The sequence below is a fragment of the Hesperophylax consimilis genome, chromosome 20 (assembly GCF_061612785.1).
Source record: "Hesperophylax consimilis isolate HC1 chromosome 20, BYU_Hcon_1.0, whole genome shotgun sequence".
Taxonomy (NCBI): domain Eukaryota; kingdom Metazoa; phylum Arthropoda; class Insecta; order Trichoptera; family Limnephilidae; genus Hesperophylax; species Hesperophylax consimilis.
This window is the reverse complement of record NC_142855.1, coordinates 28,182,288-28,203,801: the sequence shown is the minus strand read 5'-3', so window position 1 is coordinate 28,203,801 and position 21,514 is coordinate 28,182,288. Positions and strand designations below refer to the sequence as shown.

Sequence of the window (21,514 nt, the reverse complement as noted above, 5' to 3'; positions counted from 1 at the left end):
GATCATAGAGTCATTTAGGCCTTCAGTCCATAGTTAAATCCCAAATTCAATTGTTGATCTGACTTGAGATCAGCAGTTGGTCACTATTGTAGAATCTGTTAGCAATATACAATTACAATGCAACATTCCTTCTTCACATCGGGGAGGTAGATATCTATATCCGTATACGGCATCTCACCTCCACCCTCTTCCTGGGACCCTGGTTCTTCCTTGATGGTAACAAGGTCTTTGTTGGGAAGATCCATGGCCTTCTGGTAATTGGTCCCAGCTCAAAATAAATTACATCTGAAACGGAAAATTAATTAATTAATCCTATTTACGAGTGGTCATATTTAGTTAGTAATCACATTCAGTTGGAACGAAATATTCAAAACGTAAGAGATGAACTGGACCACTTACAATCAATATCACGAAAGATTATTTGACCTCGTGAATCAAATATCAAGACGCAGAGCAGTTAAACAAAAGTTCTAACAGTTATCATTTGTGTTATGCATAAAACCTTGTCTTGTAAACTAGTTTATCATTAAATAAAATAATAATATATAATATATTTTACACATATTATACGAGTGGAATTTACATGGAATGCAACAAATTTGCACAAAATAACATGGCTTTAGGTATTTAACTTGTCTATGATATACAGAGTGTATCGGCACGTACCCTACAAACTTTAACCAGCGATTCCTGAGCATATTTTTTTATTATTTGCATCTATATAAAAAGGTTTACATATATTTTTTTTGGCTATGCCTTTCTCACTAGGAAATCCTGTGTCGAGACAGATTAGTTTACTATCTAAATTTAAAACCAGAAAGTCTGTAACAGCAATAATAGCATCGACAGTGCTTTTATTAGACCAAAAACCAAATTGATTTTTGGAAAGTAGCTGCTTGCTTTCCAAAAATGATTATTATTATTATTTTTTTTTCATAGTGAATACCTCACAAGAGTCCCAACTGCTCCCGTCTGGAGCCAGTGAGACTATGGCATCCCCAATTGGGGGATGTTGTGAGGCTGAAGGTAAGTGGGGAAGGGAAAGAGGAAGGTGGGGAAGTACCTGGCTATTCAGATCTAGTCACTAAACACGGCTAAAGCCATTTGGAGCAACGTTTCAATTCTGAATGGTGGTCTTACACCAGGGCGATACTGGTAGTATCTTCCACTCTGGAACGTGCCGCAAATATACTATATATTATTTTAATTAATTAATTGTGAAATAACACAAATCAATCAAATAAAATTTATTTGCGCACGCCGGGTTCGAACCCACGACCTTCGGAATGGCAGTCCAATGCGTTATCACTGGACTATGCCGTCCGTCAATATTATAGCGATAGACAAGGTTTTTTGTGTATAGCACAAAGGATAACACATTATTATCAGCAATAATTTGCTTTCCTCTATTATATTCATAAAATACCTTGTCTTATAAAAACAAGTTTATCATTAAAAAAAAATAATAATTCTTACACATATATTATAACACACCATAGAAACATTGCTCACCTAAATTATCTCTAATATTGTAAACATGAAAGTAATTTCCATAATGTTGTGTAAAAAGTAATTTCTCTAATGATTGAATTTATTGTTTTGTATTTGTGTTACATTACCTACTTCATATGAACTAAACATATCAATTTGATTGTCCTGAAATGGGAAACCTTCCCAATTGGACAGTCAAAAATTATGAAGACTATTCTGTAATTGTATTTTTTAGTATCTAATAAATAAAATAAAATAAATAACAAGCCTAATTGGAGCTACATAATCCACATAAGAAGTGGATAAAAACCAACGATCTCACAAAACGGATCAGAATTACAGTGGCAGAAGAAAAATATTGTTACAATGTTTCGTGGCCTAGAGGTCAGCAAAATTTATAACAAAGGAATCCGAAAGGCTGCAAGAATGATATTATCTGCATGGAAAGGCGAATGGATGCCAATATTCACCATGAAAAGGAGTGGACAACAGCGGTTATTACGAAAGGGTGAATCCCTTATCACAAAGTGAGGCTGCACGTGCCAACTAACAACGTGGAGTCACAAAGAGTCAAAGGAGAGGAGAGTCATCGGAGTCTAGACCAGATTGGAGATTGGAGCAGTGCAAGGGAAGTACTTTTTTATGTTTCTTTCTCTATACTTTATTAACCATGACCGGTCAGTAGCTGAGTTGGTATCGCGTTTGGGTCCCACCCAGGCGTCGCACGTTCAATTCCTCGGCTGGCTAAGTCATCCATCACAAAATAAGCAATATTTTCCGCTTACTGTATAGTGGTAGTAGGAGATTTTTAAATATTGTCATGTTAATCGTAACCCAGGAATGTTTGTCTTTCTTTTAAATAAATAAAATTAAACAGATCTGTGGAAGCATGGAGTCTACGATTTTAGATTCCTTTAGTTTTTGCATAGTGGTAAGTGGTAAGTCCGTCTCCAGCAATACATATTGATAAATGATGAGAAATACGCATAACAGAAGTGAAAAATATATGTGGATGTTTTTTCGCTTTAGTCAACAAGTTTTAAAAATAATTCACTAAAGTTTGGTAATTAAATATAACTTGATTGACTGCCGTAATATAGTACCATATTATGAATATGAACCAAATTCATTTTTAGAAAATGAATTTTATAAAATATATTTTGATAAAACTATACTTACAGACCGAACGATTTGTCATAATAGACCCGATATAGTTTTACATAAAAAAAATAACTTTGCTTGATGTCGCTTTTCCAAATTGCTGTAGGACAAAAATTTGTTTCTGAAAAAATTAGGAAACGAGATTAAAAGAATTTGGCATTCTCAGACTATAAAAATATTACTATTTGTTATTTCGGCTACTGGCATTATACCTAGCTCTCTCATTCAAAATTTAGGCGTATTAGATCTGTCAAAGAATTTATATATACAAATGCATATATCAGTCATTTTAAATAAATGTAGGATTACGAAAGATTTTAAAATTATTTAAATTGAGGGATCAATAGGATTTATAGGTCCAGTTAGGAGTTCTACCGAGCCGAACCCATTGATATGAAAATATCTGGAGTTGGTGAATTATTGTCCCATTTGATCTCTGGTGAGTTGACGTGTTGTTCTTGTATTGTGTTGTATTTATTATGCTTATATAATGCTCTTGCATATGTGGATTGACTAGATGATCATTTGGGGAAAAGTGTGTGGAAGGGTTTAGTTTTTCCCGTGGGGAATATTTAATCCGTACATAAAGTCGGAAAAAAGTAAAATTAAACATTTGCCAATACATAAATTTTACATATTTTTTAACATAAATTCTATTGACAAAAAGGCATTAGGCTCAGCTATGCATTCCGGATCTCTCTGGAAATGCAGCTGGTTTTCAGCAGTGCTTCCAATATAATAATATATACATATTTAGGTATAGTAATGAACAATGAAATAATATTAACCATAAAAACTCAAATCAACACAAACAAATAAAAATAAAAGTGTAAATAGAAGTATACAAATCCATGCAAATTAATAATATAGTCAACAAAAATTCTAAATAAACAATAAACAAAATCGCAACCACATGTACCTAAATATCCCCTTCATTGTAACGAGGCAACCATTCGCAGCAGAGCTTTTTGAAGCAATGCAACGATGTCGATATTCGAATTGACAGTGGTACTTCGTTCCAAAGCTTTGATGAAGAATAGCTATAACTACCCTCAAACACAGTAGTTTTATGTTTGGGGAGAACGAGTAAGTGGTTTCTTTGACGCGTACTATGTGTATGAGAGTCACGGGACCACTGCAATCTGTCAAACAGATGGGCAAGAACCTTTTGGTGTAATTTTCTTCTGTTCGACATATTTAGAATCTGATGCCGATAGAGGTAAGGCGAGATATGATCCCGTCTCGGGACATTATAACAATATCGGACACATGCATTTTGGACTCGTTGTACTTGTTTTTGGGTTTTTTCAGTAAAGAGGGACCATATACTGTGTCTCCATAGTCCAATATTGAGAGAACAAGAGTGTCAGTAATAATATTTCGTAATTTCATTGAATTATGAAATAATATATAAATAGTTTGGAGCCTTATTATAAATATAGATGTATTAATCAATAACGTCAAGCTGAAATTCGTGGTAGATTCGGGAACATTGTGCAGCGTGTTAGAGGAAACGAATTATGTATGTGAAACATTTCACTGACGTCAAATTGGTACAAGAATCATTTTGTTGACGTGGTTTTGACAACAAAGTTATTAAGGTTGTAGGTACCTTCATACGCGAAGAACACACAGTATGCTAATCTGACAATTTGAGATTTTTTTCAACAAGAGATTTTATAGAATTGTTTAATGTAAGAATTTCAGGAATATTTAATTGTGTTTATAGTAATACATTAAAAGAACAATTAATTGGGAAATTTCCAGTAGTTTTTTTTCAGAAGAGTCAATTTATCAAATATATGGATGAATTGCAGTTAATGCAACAAGAGGTTCCGATTTAAAAAAAAGTTGAATTATTCCTTTTGAGCTGAAAGATAAAGTGGAAAGTTTAATTATTAGGTTAGTTTTGGAATAATTGAATCGGTATCATATAGTGAATTTGCGAGTGCAATTGTTCCGGTTGTAAAAAAAGACGGAAATATTAGAATCTGTGACGATTATAAATTGACGATTAATCCTCAATTACTGATGTATTAATCAATAACGTCAAGCTGAAATTCGTGGTAGATTCAGGAACATTGTGCAGCGTGTAAACGGAAACAAATTATGTATGTAAAACATTTCACAAAAGTCAAATTGGCACAAGAATCATTTTGTTGACGTGGTTGACAACGTGGTGACAACAAAGTTATTAAGGTTGTATGTACCTTCATACGCGAAGAACACACAGTACATGTTACATTTTAAAGTTTGTAATGGTAGTCGATGCTAATTTGACAATTTGAGAAATTTTTCAACAAGAGATTTAATAGAATTATTTAATGTAAGAATTTCAGGATTATTTAATTGTGTTTATACGCACACATGAGACTCCTCAGGCTGAGATGGGCTGGGCATGTACAGAGAATGCCGGATACACGCGTCCCAAAAAGAATTCTGACTGGTCACCCAGGTGGAAAGAGAAAAGTGGGAAGACCCAGACTGAGGTGGGAAGATGAGGTAAGAGGGGATGCAGCACAGCTTCTCCAGGTGACAAACTGGAAGTCAGCCGCTGAGGACAGGAGGAGTTGGAGACGACTGTTGCAGGAGGCCAAAGCTCGATATGGGCTGTAGCGCCATCGAAGAAGAAAAAAGATAGTAATACGTTAAAAGAACGAATATTTGGGAAATTTCCAGAGGTTTTTTTTTCATATTTGTGAAGACATTATAAAATATTGTAATCTTTTTATCCTACTATCAATCAACAAATAATAAATTGTCGAAGATCTAACATACCTACATTATTTACAATGATGCACTCCCGAATCAAAACATATTTACACTGATGATAAAAATAAGACCGATAAGTAGATACTATATTCTGAGATTATTTCAAAACATAATATGTTATTCATTCAATGTTATTTCCTTTGGCAATTGTGACATCTAATATCTTAAACTTCTTGGAAAACGTGTGATTATGTAATTACTTACAGCTGATTAAATTAAGCAAATTGCGAAATGCAATTACAAATATAAAACCACACTTATTATCATTAATGTAATGCTTAATCTTAAATCTTTATCTTAATTTGATGTATTATATCAATTTTCTTATTTGATATCTTAATAATTCAACATCGAAGAAATAGTTGATATACTTGCTTTATCTTTGACAAGCGAGAAAGATTTATTTTAAAGTTTAAAGTTGGTGAAAAAAAAGCTTATCGCGTCGTACTTAAAATAAAAAAATATTTTATTCGAAAAGTCTTCCCTAGTAAAATGCATTGTATTATATGCTCAGATTCCGTAAAGAAACATTTATTTAAGTCTAAGCTATAGAATTATAGATGGTCAAAATGGATTGAATACAATGTAACAGTCGAAATTCAGTATATATGTTATGGTTAAGGTTTTCACGGGGGTATGATGTAGAATGATTTTCTCGATTTACCCGCGTAACGTAGTCCTTAAAGGACTTTTTAATCCCTGAAGTTTAATTCCTGAAACGTCAGGAATTAAAAAGCCCTTTTTAAGGACTATGTTACGCAGGTAAACCGAGAAAATAATTATGAATATATATATCGTACGTAAATCTGAAGTTCGGGTCAGGGTTCATATCAATCATCGTAGTTTATATAACTAAATGAAGTAGTAAGGTAGTTTTTAATAAATTCGTATTTTAATAAAAAAATTATCAGAAACATACTTTCATTCGTTACGAATAATTTTAAGAGATTCTTAATAAATTAGCAATACTCATTTTTCTCATTGTATGGCATTTCCAATCGGGGTATGTTGTTCGGCTGAAGGTTTACCACGGCGATAATGAGAGCATTAGCTACTCTACCATATAATATCTAACCAACGGATCATGGCGCATCTCCCTACTTTCTATTATCAATGGTTGGCTTACATCGAAGGGAGTTTGTAAGATTTGCAAATTATAATTTTTAGTTTCCATTCGTATCTATCTGAGATCGCGTCGTTTATTATGAAAGTCTTTAACAGGGCGATACTGAAAGAATCTACCAATCTAGAAAGTGTTATATTAATTAACTGGGTGGAAAGGAGACGAAGATGATGGTTGGGATGTACCTGGCTATTCAGATGAGGTCATTGCCCAACATTTGTACAAGGTTGAAATTTATCACTCCTATCATATGGGCCATTTCAAGCCCTATGTTCACTCCTCGCTCTCCTCAAAAAGACCCTCCACACAGCATTCCTAAAGGTGACACAGGCACTCAGAGAAATTATTTTCCTCGGGACTTTCGTGTGCTTTTCAGTAAATGTAAAAAAAGTTGACTAACTAACTAACTCACCAATCATCACACCGTTTCAGGCAGGGGCAGGCAGAGAGGATGGACACTCCTTGCCTTATTCTCATTCATACATCGTCTCATATAATATACTCTTCTGTTATTCCGACTCTTGATATGGTCCGACTCATGTATCTGGTTAACTTGATCGTGCCATGTCTTCCTTGGGCGACTCCGACTAATTCTACCATTCACATTCGAGTCACATATTCTCCTTTCTTTATTCATTCGTTCTACATGCTCAAACCATCTAAGCGCCTCTTTCTTAATCTTACTCATTACTCTGACATCAGCCTTGCATTATTTGCGAATCTCCAGACTTCTAACACGATCATAGATGGTTTTACACATACGCCTCAGGGATCTCATTTCTCCAGCACTCAGTTTGCTTTCGAGCCAGTTTCATTCCTCACTGCCATCCATCCGGGTAAACAGGTAAATAACAATGGCACTCCATTGTCAACCGCGTTCAGTTTAATTCAGTCAGTTAAAAAAATTGACATCATAATGTATCCGAAATATGAAAATTGAATAAAATCCACTCCAATCCAATTTCTTTTTTTTATCTCTCTGATAACAATTCTTACAAGATAACAAAATTTCCAGATAAAACGTACAAACCCGCCACAAAATTAATTTACATCATTGTGAATCCGACTTTTGTGGTTTCAAAGTAAAATATAAATTAAAATCACTTTTTGTAAACGTCTAAATCTGCGTCTTTTGGTTTTCGGACCATATTTTTTCAAAACGGTCCACAGTGAAGCAGAAAAAATGTGGACGAAGAATTGTGTAATTTTTTTGGCTTTTTTGGTGGCGTGTGATGCATACGCGATTCCTGAGATTGTCAAGCACCGCGGCTTGGAGAATCTGGACTTCCAGCAACTGCCGACTCCAGCGGACTTGACTTTCGAACTGTCTGAAGACGAATTTGAAGACTATTTGGACTTTTGGCACCAAAAGCAGATGGAATCGTCTCCAATCCACTTGAACACTATTAAGGAAGAATTTGATTCGAGAGGTAAGTTATATTTATTTCTGTATATTAAAATATTTTGTAACTTACTAGATAAAGTCCTCGGCGTAGCCCGGTAAACCATTCTGTTGATACACTCATATCTGATTTCACAATTAATTTAACACTAATTGAGTTGTTATAATTTAAAATAAGTTAATCCTTTCTTTTTTTTGTATTTCATTGGCATTCACTATGTAACAATTTCTGGACATTTTTGTTTTTAATTAGTCTTATTATTTCAATGTACATTTGTTACGTATAAATTTTATTAATTAGCGACCGGTTTCGACACGTCCATGTCATTAACTAGTTATTTTAAAACTAAATTTTTAAGTGTACAAATATGGGGTTTTATTTAGTTTGGTTCTTTGGTGGGAGGGGGTTTGAGGGAGGGGGAGGGGGTTGAGAGGGAAACGGGGGGAGGAGTCAACATAACGGGGAACATTATCAATAGAAGTGGTTTGCAAGGTGATATTATTTTATTAACTATATTAATGCTTGAATTCATTTTTTTGTTAATTTCTAATGTTTCTAATGCGCACAAATTGAAATATTTATTGATGTTAGAATGTTTAAACTTAGTTTTATCCCGGTTGAAGCTATGGCCTGTCTCTATCAAATGATTAGCGAACTCGGAGAAATTATTATTTTTTAAACATCCAACCGATATTTAAATTTCCACAATATATCATGTAGAAATTTGTTTCATGCATCCACTACTCTATTTGCATGGAAGATTAACTTTGGAGATACCCGACATTTTAAATTTGGGGATAAGTTCAATTATTGCTGGTTTGCAATGAAATGATTTGTATTATTTATTTACGTGGTCTCGGCTTTGCTCGGGGTTTTGACTGGTTTGTAGTAAAGTTTGGATGTTGTGATTTCTAGTCTATCTGACAACTGGGTCAATTTTTAACTCCTCAGTCTAACTTGGGAACAAACACCTAGAGCAGGGGTGTCCAAACTAGATGGGACCCAGGGCCAATAAAAAAGACTAAATACATTGGTGGGCCGCAAAATATTTATAAAAATAAAATACTGGTAATAATACGTAATATCGTTATTTTATTATCTACTTTTTCATTAATTTGTCTTTTACAATTCTGTCAACATCAACCTCAATACTAGTGGTAGCTAGGCGCAGTGCATGTTTAAGTGAAGTATCTGTCAATGAAGACCTGTATTTCGATTTAATAAACTTCATTGTTGAATATGCACTTTCACAAAGGTCCCATCATCGAGCCCATTTTTTGCCCGAAATTCGTCAGTTTCGGGAAACGTTCAGCGAGGAGCTTAAAAAAATCAATTCCTGTTTCTGTTCTGCCCTTGTAAAAGGGGTCTGATTGCAGATCACACAGTTCCAATTGATAATCAATCTTCACACTCGCAACTGCGATCGTTAATGGATGAGTAAAGAGAGCTATATCACTCTCAATTTTTTTTAAATCTGCAAAACGCCGCTCAAATTCGACGATTATTTCGTCCATGTATTTGAGGTGGTCCAAAAAATTACATTCTTCAAAATTTTTCATCTCTAAATAATGTTCTTTACAACTTGAAAAAAAAGAAAAATCATTTTGTTGTAGAGACGTTTTAAACAATTTCAGTTTACTTCTGAATCCATTCACATTTCCGTACATGTTGGCTATATTGAGGTTTTTACCTTGCAATTTTAAATTTAATTCATTCAAGTGTTGCGTCATATCAGTTAAAAACGCAAGATCAGCCAGAAACTGAGGATCTCGCATTTTATCTTGTAGTTCAGAAGTGTCAGATGATATCTCATTTTTTAGAAATAAAGGTATTTCTTTTCTTAAGGCGAAAAAGCGTTGCAAGCACTGGCCAGCACTTAGCCATCTGATTTCCGAATGCAATAGTAAATCTCCATAGTTTGCATCGATTTCACTTAAAAAGTCTCTAAATTTTCTATGTGTCAATGCCCTATTTCCACCTCTAATCAAATTGGTTATCCTTATAACAACTTTCATAGCATTCATTTGACGCAAAGATTTTCCACACAAAGCTTCCTGATGTATAATACAATGCAACAACGGGCAATCAATGCCATTTTGTGTTAGAAGTCCCGCGAATCCTGTCACTGTCCCGGTCATAGCTTTTGCCCCATCGGTCACAATACAAGAACACTTACGAAATCCTCCATATTCTACTATAGTTTTGTTAACCGCTTCAAATATATCACTGCCTTTAGTTGTTCCATGAAATGGTATTAAATCCAGCATTTCTTCCGTGATTGTAAAATCTTTGGAAATGCAACGTATAAAGATTATTAATTGACTGACATCGGTCTGGTCGGTACTTTCATCCAAACATATTGAATAGTATTCGCAATCTACAAAGTAATCACATATTTTTTTTGTTATATAATTACCCATGTCCTCTATTCGTCGCGCCACCGTTTGATGAGATAATGCAACAGATTCAAACTTTTCCGCTAATTTCGGCTGCATAAAGCGTTTAGCCATTTCAACTGCGCATTTTTTTATTAAAACTCCATCACTAAATGGTTTTTTTGCTCTGGCTAATTGTAATGAAACTTCATATGAGGCAGCCAAGCTTTGTTCATTCTCAGTACTTAGTTTTGAAAACATACTTGTTTGCTGTATTAGTTTTTTTTTGTACTCAGCCACCATAACTTTTCTTGCTTCACCGACATGTTTTTTATACTTTTCTTCATGTAAAGAAGTATAGTGTCGCTTAACATTATATTCTTTACTTACAGATAAAACTTGCATACAAATCAAACACTGAATTTTATTGTTATTGTTGGAGATAAAGTAGTCTAACTCCCATTTCGCATTGAATGTACGATTTTCTTCACTTAACTTCCTCTTCTTTGTAGACATGATGAAAAGTTCAATATACTCAAACACAAAGCGAACAACGTAATACCAAACTTTAAAATAATGTAAAAGTCTTTAATAACCTGAGAGTAACCTTGCGCAATCAAAACTTTCATTGCGTTGAATTGCGCTTTGTGCCATATTTTTCGTATATCGTGCGCCCGACGCTTTTTCACAATAATACTATCATTTTTCATTCATTATTGCTTTAAGCTTATTTTGAAGTTTTTAGTTCGATATTATTTAAAAGCGTGTTTTTTAGTTTTTTTAAACTATATTTATTTTTCACTTTTTAGTTTCGTATGCTACAAAAGCGTGTTTTTTTAGTTTCTTTAAACTATATTTATTTAATGGTAGTTTCTTTATTACCGACTATGGTTCTAACAGGTAACTTTTATTCCGGAGAGGGAGCCTGAGAAACGGCTACCACTAGGGCCGAGGAAGGCAGCAGGAGAGTTACATACAAGCAAGCAAACAAGCAAGCAAGCAAGCAAACAAACATACAAGTGAAGTTAATATAAAAGCGTGTTAATAAAGTATTATTATATGCAGTGGGTACACCTCTTTGTAGTCGGTGTAACCGAACCGGACTTTTTTTTGAAGTCGGTTAAAAAAAGGTTCAATGGGCCGCAATAATCTAAACCGCGGGCCGCATGCGGCCCGCGGGCCGTGGTTTGGACAGCCCTGACCTAGAGTCCCGTAGAGTCAATTTGTTCGCTCTTTTAAACAACACATATTATGGTCTCATAGAAATTGTTGTCTCCCTTACCGTCACACCAAGATTTATATTCAAGTACAGAAATTAACCACATAGTAATCAAAATGAACACTTCTATCAAACCAAAGGTTCCGACCGCAATTTGAGAAAAACTTATGAAGTTATGTGATTTTTTAAATTTTTTTATACCACTACAAAAGTGAGGTGGCCATAATGTTTAAAATACAATTTTTATATTAAAATGTATTTTTTATTGTCAGTTATATTAGTACAGACGAAAAACGTAAGGTGAGCAATTTTTATCGTGTTTTCATTCAGAATTTAATATTTCCTGACCTGAATTCTGTTGGACTTGTTATGGATCTTAGTTCTGGAGGGAGTTTATTCCAAGCCTTCGGCCCAGATACTACGAAAGCGCGATCACCAAACTTAGTATTTGGCTTGCGCTTAGGTTCCAGTCTGCATACAGCTAATGATGTTGCTGATCTAAGAGTTGACTGCCTCAGTCAGACCAGTGTTTTCCGGGACGCATAGTTCAGAGATGTAGGGTGGGGCCATTTCATTGATGGACTTAAACACCATCCAGCACAATTTGTACTGGATTCTTTCAGGGCACTTGAGCCACTGAAGGTTACGAAGGTGTTCTGAAATGTGAGAATATTTTGAAACCCCGGTTATGTGCAGTGCTGCTGCATTAAACACTGATTGAAGTTCGTCAGTTTGATATTTTGGAAGGCTGGCATAAATTTCGTTGCAGTAATGGAAACGTGAGACTACGTAAGAGTTGATAAGTGGTTTTTTTTAAGGTTTCTTCGGACAGACTAGAGTTGTCTTATTACTATATATTTGACTTTTAAGCGAAAAGTCCGAATCTAAATTGACACCGAGAAGTTTGACTCTTGTTTTTAGGATGATATTGCTGCTGGAAATATAAATATTTGAATGGTTTATGAAATGTTGACGTATGTTTTCAACATCCAGCACAATTTGTACTGGATTTTTTCAGGGCACTTGAGTCAGTAAAGGTTTCAAAGAATGCCATAGAAATAATGTTCGTTTTATGTCATTCTCGTATTGAATATGAAATTATAGTATGTTGATCTGCTGTATCTAAGTATATACACAATTAAAAAATAAATCATAGAGACTACCCTGAAAGTAATCATAAGAACGCCTTCGATTGAACATTTCATTAGTTACAACAAATATTTGCTTAAAATACATTATTGAAACTATTCAAAAATACTGAATCCTCAACAATACCGCGCATTCATCACACTAGGTCAAATCGCAGTGACTTGAAAAACGTTCCAGGTCATAAAAAAAAATTTGGACAAAGAAATTACATTTATTTTGCGACCAAACTACACAACATTCTTCCTCCAGATATATTTTTAGAAAATTTGAATTATTACAAATCAAGAATAAAAATTTGGCTTAAAGAGATTGGATGCAAACACTCTGAAAAAAACTTTAAAATTTACATAGAAAACAAATATAGCAGAAAAAATTTACTATTCAAACTATCATATTCTGTATGTATAATTTTTGAAAATTCGATCAATCACATTTCAGGGCATCAAACCGTTTTCTTTGGTTATTAGTATCCGTATTTCCTCTACATAAGCTAGGAATATTATTAATAATAATAATAATAATAATAAATTTATTTCACATAAAAATCATATATTAAAACATGCGGAAACTTTGACTAGCCAACTAGGAATGGATCCTGTTTTAGGCCAGTCAAATTGAAAAGTTTAGTTCATATTATAATTTAGTACTTAATATAAAACAAACCGGTAAAGTAAATAACAGCCAGATAGTAGTAATAAAAAGACAGATCACCACAGGAGTAGTAAGGTAGAAAAAATGGGAAGGGTAGTTTTTAAGTTTATAATATAGTTGGATGATTAGAAAATAATCGATAGCATTGATAAATAAAGTACAGATTAATACAGAATTGACAATTGTGTTCAGAGGTGATAAATATGTGTTTTTGTATTGTATGTACTTTAAAAAATTATGTATATTTAATGTATATTTTAATGTAATCAGACGATTAAGTGTTGAATTTATTATTTATTGAATATCAACGGTATAAATATACCATATATCATAATTCATGTCACAGAATAACACTTGGATCATAAAATAACGACAGAAAGTATACAATTAATACTAGAAGGAGATACAAGTACAAACATTATATTATCAACAAGTATGAGTAGACATACATAGTATTCGTAATGATTTAGAAGATATGATAGTAAAGCCTTTTTGTAGCTAGCTTATGTGCAGTTAAACAGATCTGCTACATCTGCGTACCTATTACTAACATCATGGAATATAGGTACAAGCGAGTGTTTGAAATGCTCACTCTTGGAATTGTTACAATCAAACAGGATTTTATAACGAGTAGCTCTTAAGGGCACATGAAATTCAATGAGGTTAATTAAATCAAGGCTGTCTACACTACATCATGAACATTGGTATTAAGTCGGATATAATTCTTCGATCTGAGAGTTGTTAAAAAATTGTTTTTTAATTACGTAATTATAGTGTATACTTTCAATGAGAATACAGAGTTTAAAATTAATGTGTTTTATAAATTTGTGTTGATTTTTTTCTATTGAATCTGAATGAATTTTATGATGGGGGGACCAGATCGAGGAGTTATATTCGACCTGACTTCAAAATAAAGATGTATACTGTTGGGAAGTAAGAGCTTCATAGATGCACGCACAGATGGCAGTGCATAAAGCTTTCGTGGAAGTCCGCAAGATGGAGCCAGTGGCCAGTAGTCGCCAGGGCCAGTGGGAAGGCTCCCAGAGAGACTTACTGTTTCAGATTCCAATTAGCCAGCTTCTAGTTAGGTCGACTATCGAGTCACCTTTATAATACGTGGAGTATTAATAAATCCCTGATTAATCAAAAAGAACCATTTAATTATAAACTCCTTCCAAGACGAGTTGGAGACCTATCTGTACGAACGCATTAATGACATACAACATAAATTACATAAAACATACATTTTCTAGGTTGAAATATTTCTGAAGCCTCTGGAGTTTCGAAGAATGAACCCAAGCATTTTCATTCCCTTATTGTTAATTGGGTTTATATGGAATATAAAGTTTAATTTAGGGTCGAAAATGATGCCCAGGTCATAAATTTCTTCGACAGAGGTAAGGGTTGAGTTATTAAGTTCGTATGAATATATAATTGGTTGACTTATTTTGTAAAATCTTAATCTTAAGTTTATTAAGGGTGCACCAATTAATTTTCCAGTTTAAGTTATTTTGTAGACGGATACAATTTTCAACGGTTTTTACTTTTTTAAATATTTTTAAATCGTCTGCAAAAGGAAATACATTTATATCTTTATCAAATATGTTAACAATATCGTTTATAAACAGTAAAAACAATGTTGGGTCTGAATGAGACCCCTGTGGTCAATGGCGGACTAAGGGGGGGCGGGGGGGCCGCCCCGCCCCGGGCCCCCGGTCCAGGGGGGGGGCCTAAACGCCTCCATGTTCCCATGATCAAATCCTAAACAAGGCTTTAATGCACCAGTAAAAAAAAAATTAATATGCACTTTAAAGTTAAAAATGCTCTCACAAAATGTTTTAAAGATATAAGAATAATTGACGGAGATCATTTTAAGTGAAACCGTTTAAAACAGTTTGTATGTTGAATTATCCTTCAGCAAAACTTTAAATGCGTTTTTCTCGAAACTTTTTTAACACTTTTTTCAACCTGGTTGACAACATCGTAAACAAACTATACATCCGATTTACATGAACCATTTACCTTTAGCTACCATCGGCTAAGGGCCCCTAACTGATGCGTGGCATCAAGGCAGTAGCTTACACTGCCTAATGGAGAATACGGCCCTGCCAGAGCCGGGTTAAACATGCCCGGGCCCCTAGGCAATGAACGTCTCGGGGTTCCTTGACCCTATGGGCCCCTACCCGATGGGGGTCCCTAGGCAGTTGCTTACTCTGCCTTACGCATAATACAGCCGACATGTAGGCATGTGCGCGCCACCGATACGAGTGTGAACATTACTGCCCAATGGACAGTACGGCCCTGCAAGGTCCGGATTAAACATAAACATGTCGGGGCCCCTAGGCAATGCACGTCTCGGGGTTCCTTGACCCTATGGGCCCCTACCCGATGGGGGTCCCTAGGCAGTTGCTTACTCTGCCTTACGCATAATACAGCCGACATGTAGGCATGTGCGCGCCACCGATACGAGTGTGGACATTACTGCCCAACGGACAGTACGGCCCTGCAAGGTCCGGATTAAACATAAACATGTCGGGGCCCCTAGGCAATGCACGTCTCGGGGTTCCTTGACCCTATGGGCCCCTACCCGATGGGGGTCCCTAGGCAGTTGCTTACTCTGCCTTACGCATAATACAGCCGACATGTAGGCATGTGCGCGCCACCGATACGAGTGTGGACATTACTGCCCAATGGACAGTACGGCCCTGCAAGGTCCGGATTAAACATAAACATGTCGGGGCCCCTAGGCAATGCACGTTCCTTTACCCTATGGGAGCCCTACCCGATGGGGGTCCCTAGGCAGTTGCTTACTCTGCCTTATGCATAATACGGCCGACATGTAGGCATGTGCGCGCCACCGATACGAGTGTGGACGTTACTGCCCAATGGACAGTACGGCCCTGCAAGGTCCGGATTAAACATAAACATGTCGGGGCCCCTAGGCAATGCACGTCTCGGGGTTCCTTGACCCTATGGGCCCCTACCCGATGGGGGTCCCTAGGCAGTTGCTTACTCTGCCTTACGCATAATACAGCCGACATGTAGGCATGTGCGCGCCACCGATACGAGTGTGGACGTTACTGCCCAATGGACAGTACGGTCCTGCAAGGTCCGGATTAAACATAAACATGTCGGGGCCCCTAGGCAATGCACGTTCCTTTACCCTATGGGAGCCCTACCCGATGGGGGTCCCTAGGCAGTTGCTTACTCTGCCTTACGCATAATACGGCCGACATGTAGGCATGTGCGCGCCACCGATACGAGTGTGGACGTTACTGCCCAATGGACAGTACGGTCCTGCAAGGTCCGGATTAAACATAAACATGTCGGGGCCCCTAGGCAATGCACGTTCCTTTACCCTATGGGAGCCCTACCCGATGGGGGTCCCTAGGCAGTTGCTTACTCTGCCTTACGCATAATACGGCCGACATGTAGGCATGTGCGCGCCACCGATACGAGTGTGGACGTTACTGCCCAATGGACAGTACGGCCCTGCAAGGTCCGGATTAAACATAAACATGTCGGGGCCCCTAGGCAATGCACGTCTCGGGGTTCCTTGACCCTATGGGCCCCTACCCGATGGGGGTCCCTAGGCAGTTGCTTACTCTGCCTTACGCATAATACAGCCGACATGTAGGCATGTGCGCGCCACCGATACGAGTGTGGACGTTACTGCCCAATGGACAGTACGGTCCTGCAAGGTCCGGATTAAACATAAACATGTCGGGGCCCCTAGGCAATGCACGTTCCTTTACCCTATGGGAGCCCTACCCGATGGGGGTCCCTAGGCAGTTGCTTACTCTGCCTTACGCATAATACGGCCGACATGTAGGCATGTGCGCGCCACCGATACGAGTGTGGACGTTACTGCCCAATGGACAGTACGGTCCTGCAAGGTCCGGATTAAACATAAACATGTCGGGGCCCCTAGGCAATGCACGTTCCTTTACCCTATGGGAGCCCTACCCGATGGGGGTCCCTAGGCAGTTGCTTACTCTGCCTTACGCATAATACGGCCGACATGTAGGCATGTGCGCGCCACCGATACGAGTGTGGACGTTACTGCCCAATGGACAGTACGGCCCTGCAAGGTCCGGATTAAACATAAACATGTCGGGGCCCCTAGGCAATGCACGTCTCGGGGTTCCTTGACCCTATGGGCCCCTACCCGATGGGGGTCCCTAGGCAGTTGCTTACTCTGCCTTACGCATAATACAGCCGACATGTAGGCATGTGCGCGCCACCGATACGAGTGTGGACATTACTGCCCAATGGACAGTACGGCCCTGCAAGGTCCGGATTAAACATAAACATGTCGGGGCCCCTAGGCAATGCACGTCTCGGGGTTCCTTGACCCTATGGGCCCCTACCCGATGGGGGTCCCTAGGCAGTTGCTTACTCTGCCTTACGCATAATACAGCCGACATGTAGGCATGTGCGCGCCACCGATACGAGTGTGGACATTACTGCCCAATGGACAGTACGGTCCTGCAAGGTCCGGATTAAACATAAACATGTCGGGGCCCCTAGGCAATGCACGTTCCTTTACCCTATGGGAGCCCTACCCGATGGGGGTCCCTAGGCAGTTGCTTACTCTGCCTTACGCATAATACGGCCGACATGTAGGCATGTGCGCGCCACCGATACGAGTGTGGACGTTACTGCCCAATGGACAGTACGGTCCTGCAAGGTCCGGATTAAACATAAACATGTCGGGGCCCCTAGGCAATGCACGTTCCTTTACCCTATGGGAGCCCTACCCGATGGGGGTCCCTAGGCAGTTGCTTACTCTGCCTTACGCATAATACGGCCGACATGTAGGCATGTGCGCGCCACCGATACGAGTGTGGACGTTACTGCCCAATGGACAGTACGGTCCTGCAAGGTCCGGATTAAACATAAACATGTCGGGGCCCCTAGGCAATGCACGTTCCTTTACCCTATGGGACCCCTACCCGATGGGGGTCCCTAGGCAGTTGCTTACTCTGCCTTACGCATAATACGGCCGACATGTAGGCATGTGCGCGCCACCGATACGAGTGTGGACGTTACTGCCCAATGGACAGTACGGTCCTGCAAGGTCCGGATTAAACATAAACATGTCGGGGCCCCTAGGCAATGCACGTTCCTTTACCCTATGGGAGCCCTACCCGATGGGGGTCCCTAGGCAGTTGCTTACTCTGCCTTACGCATAATACAGCCGACATGTAGGCATGTGCGCGCCACCGATACGAGTGTGGACATTACTGCCCAATGGACAGTACGGCCCTGCAAGGTCCGGATTAAACATAAACATGTCGGGGCCCCTAGGCAATGCACGTCTCGGGGTTCCTTGACCCTATGGGCCCCTACCCGATGGGGGTCCCTAGGCAGTTGCTTACTCTGCCTTACGCATAATACAGCCGACATGTAGGCATGTGCGCGCCACCGATACGAGTGTGGACATTACTGCCCAATGGACATTTTGGAGGAGGCCCACCACTTCCCCGCCCTGTTTTAGGTACTGATGGTACCCCTTCAGAGCTCTCGCAAGGACGCTAATTTTTTAAAAAACGAATCTACATTTAAAATTTCAAAACAAGACCTCCAAAATGTCCATGCATACGATGTTATTCGCAGTATGCAAGTGCTGTGTTTTAATAATTTTAGTAAGTTCTATTCTACTTGGTTAATATAATAAAAACACATTTACAAAATGTCAACAATAGGTAGAGAAGAATTAAAATAATACACACCCACCTACAAAGAGAACAAAAAAGAAAAATGGTAAAGTATGCGCCTCTTTCTGTGGTGAAGGGGGTGTCGATACCCACTAACAGGCAGACCTAGGGAGAGAAAGCTGGGCGTTGGATTGGCTTCACGAGAATCAGGTTCCGCGCCCCTAAGCCAGGAAACCGGTTGTGCCTCGACGAGAAGTGTGAGTTGGGGTTGGGAATATCCCGAAGACCATGAGGAGAAAGCGTCGGAATACCTGGAGGCAGGGCGGAAGGTTGCCGATCCACGTTCGGCCCATCCTCAGTCCAGTTCCTGACCTCAGGGGAGGCGCTGCGAGCAGACGATGACACAGATCCCTCATCGTGATTTGATCTTGAAGTTTGATATGCACGGACGAGGTCTTCTGTCACCCCAGAGTTGGGGTACGCCGGACTGACACAAGAAAAATATAAGTTCAGTGCTACTACCAGCAAGCAGGTCACTTTATAGTAGAAAAGAAAGAACAAGATACAAAGCAGTGTATAAAAATAAAAGAAAATCTTAAAAAAATTATAAGCAGAATCAGTCTGTTACAAAATATCCAAAATAACCTGCAATAAGAGATAAAAAGTAAACATTAGATGCAAATAATAAACATTAGTATAATCAGGAACAGAAAATTTATAGAATGCTAATTAATACAGTAAATAAACAGAAAGAAAAAGAAAAAAAAAACAGTTATAAATATGTACATGAAAACAATTGTCTCGTAGTCCATTGTGTCCAGGAGCAACACCTGGCGTTAAAGCTATCGATTTTAGTCTAGTACTCGACTCTAAGATCAGACCATCTCTCAACCCAGATCTTTGTATACTTCCTCAGACACTCGAAATTCACTTTGTTCGAGACGAGATCGGAGTTCCAAACCGGTCTCGTTGTTACTTCCAAACCGGCCAATAATTCATCTCTTGCATCCATCATAATCTCACAGTGCCACAAAATGTGCTCAGCGGTTTGATCAGAACTACCACACGCGCAGTTTGGATGTGGGGACAGGGAGAGTCTATGTAGTCTCCCCCTGAACTCACCATGTCCTGACAAAATTTGGGTCATGTGATGATCCAATTTAATGTGGGCTCCTTCCATTCTGATTTTAACTGATGGGAAGAAGGAGAAAGTCCATCTTCCCATATTCGACCTATCCCAGCGAGATTGCCACTCGTTGAGTGACAAATCACTCATTTGTCTAAGCAGTCCAGGAAGAGTCCCGACACCGCCTGGCGTAAGAGTTACGCCGAGATGGGTAGCGGGGAGTCCCCTGGTCAACTTTTTCTTCGTTAAAACCTCCCTAATTTCTAGATCGATTGGCAAAATACCGGCCAACACGGGCAAAGCGTCTGAAGCAACAAATGAACAGTACGGCCCTGCAAGGTCCGGATTAAACATAAACATGTCGGGGCCCCTAGGCAATGCACGTCTCGGGGTTCCTTGACCCTATGGGCCCCTACCCGATGGGGGTCCCTAGGCAGTTGCTTACTCTGCCTTACGCATAATACAGCCGACATGTAGGCATGTGCGCGCCACCGATACGAGTGTGGACATTACTGCCCAATGGACAGTACGGCCCTGCAAGGTCCGGATTAAACATAAACATGTCGGGGCCCCTAGGCAATGCACGTCTCGGGGTTCCTTGACCCTATGGGCCCCTACCCGATGGGGGTCCCTAGGCAGTTGCTTACTCTGCCTTACGCATAATACGGCCGAAATGTAGGCATGTGCGCGCCACCGATACGAGTGTGGACGTAACTGCCCAATGGACAGTACGGTCCTGCAAGGTCCGGATTAAACATAAACATGTCGGGGCCCCTAGGCAATGCACGTCTCGGGGTTCCTTGACCCTATGGGCCCCTACCCGATGGGGGTCCCTAGGCAGTTGCTTACTCTGCCTTACGCATAATACAGCCGACATGTAGGCATGTGCGCGCCACCGATACGAGTGTGGACATTACTGCCCAACGGACAGTACGGCCCTGCAAGGTCCGGATTAAACATAAACATGTCGGGGCCCCTAGGCAATGCACGTTCCTTTACCCTATGGGAGCCCTACCCGATGGGGGTCCCTAGGCAGTTGCTTACTCTGCCTTACGCATAGTACGGCCGACATGTAGGCATGTGCGCGCCACCGATACGAGTGTGGACGTTACTGCCCAATGGACAGTACGGTCCTGCAAGGTCCGGATTAAACATAAACATGTCGGGGCCCCTAGGCAATGCACGTTCCTTTACCCTATGGGAGCCCTACCCGATGGGGGTCCCTAGGCAGTTGCTTACTCTGCCTTACGCATAATACGGCCGACATGTAGGCATGTGCGCGCCACCGATACGAGTGTGGACGTTACTGCCCAATGGACAGTACGGTCCTGCAAGGTCCGGATTAAACATAAACATGTCGGGGCCCCTAGGCAATGCACGTTCC

At 39.3% G+C, this 21,514-nt stretch overlaps 1 protein-coding gene across 1 annotated transcript in view; it reads left to right on the top strand.

Annotated features, from left to right (window-relative positions):
- The first annotated feature begins 4,636 nt into the window (after window positions 1-4,636).
- LOC149414491 (salivary endonuclease-like) overlaps window positions 4,637-21,514 on the top strand; it is a 58,735-nt gene continuing 41,857 nt past the window's right edge. The window contains exon 1 of the mRNA XM_089644201.1: window positions 4,637-4,763. The gene's annotated coding sequence lies outside the window, so the exon portion shown is untranslated. The remainder of the gene's footprint in view (window positions 4,764-21,514) is intronic.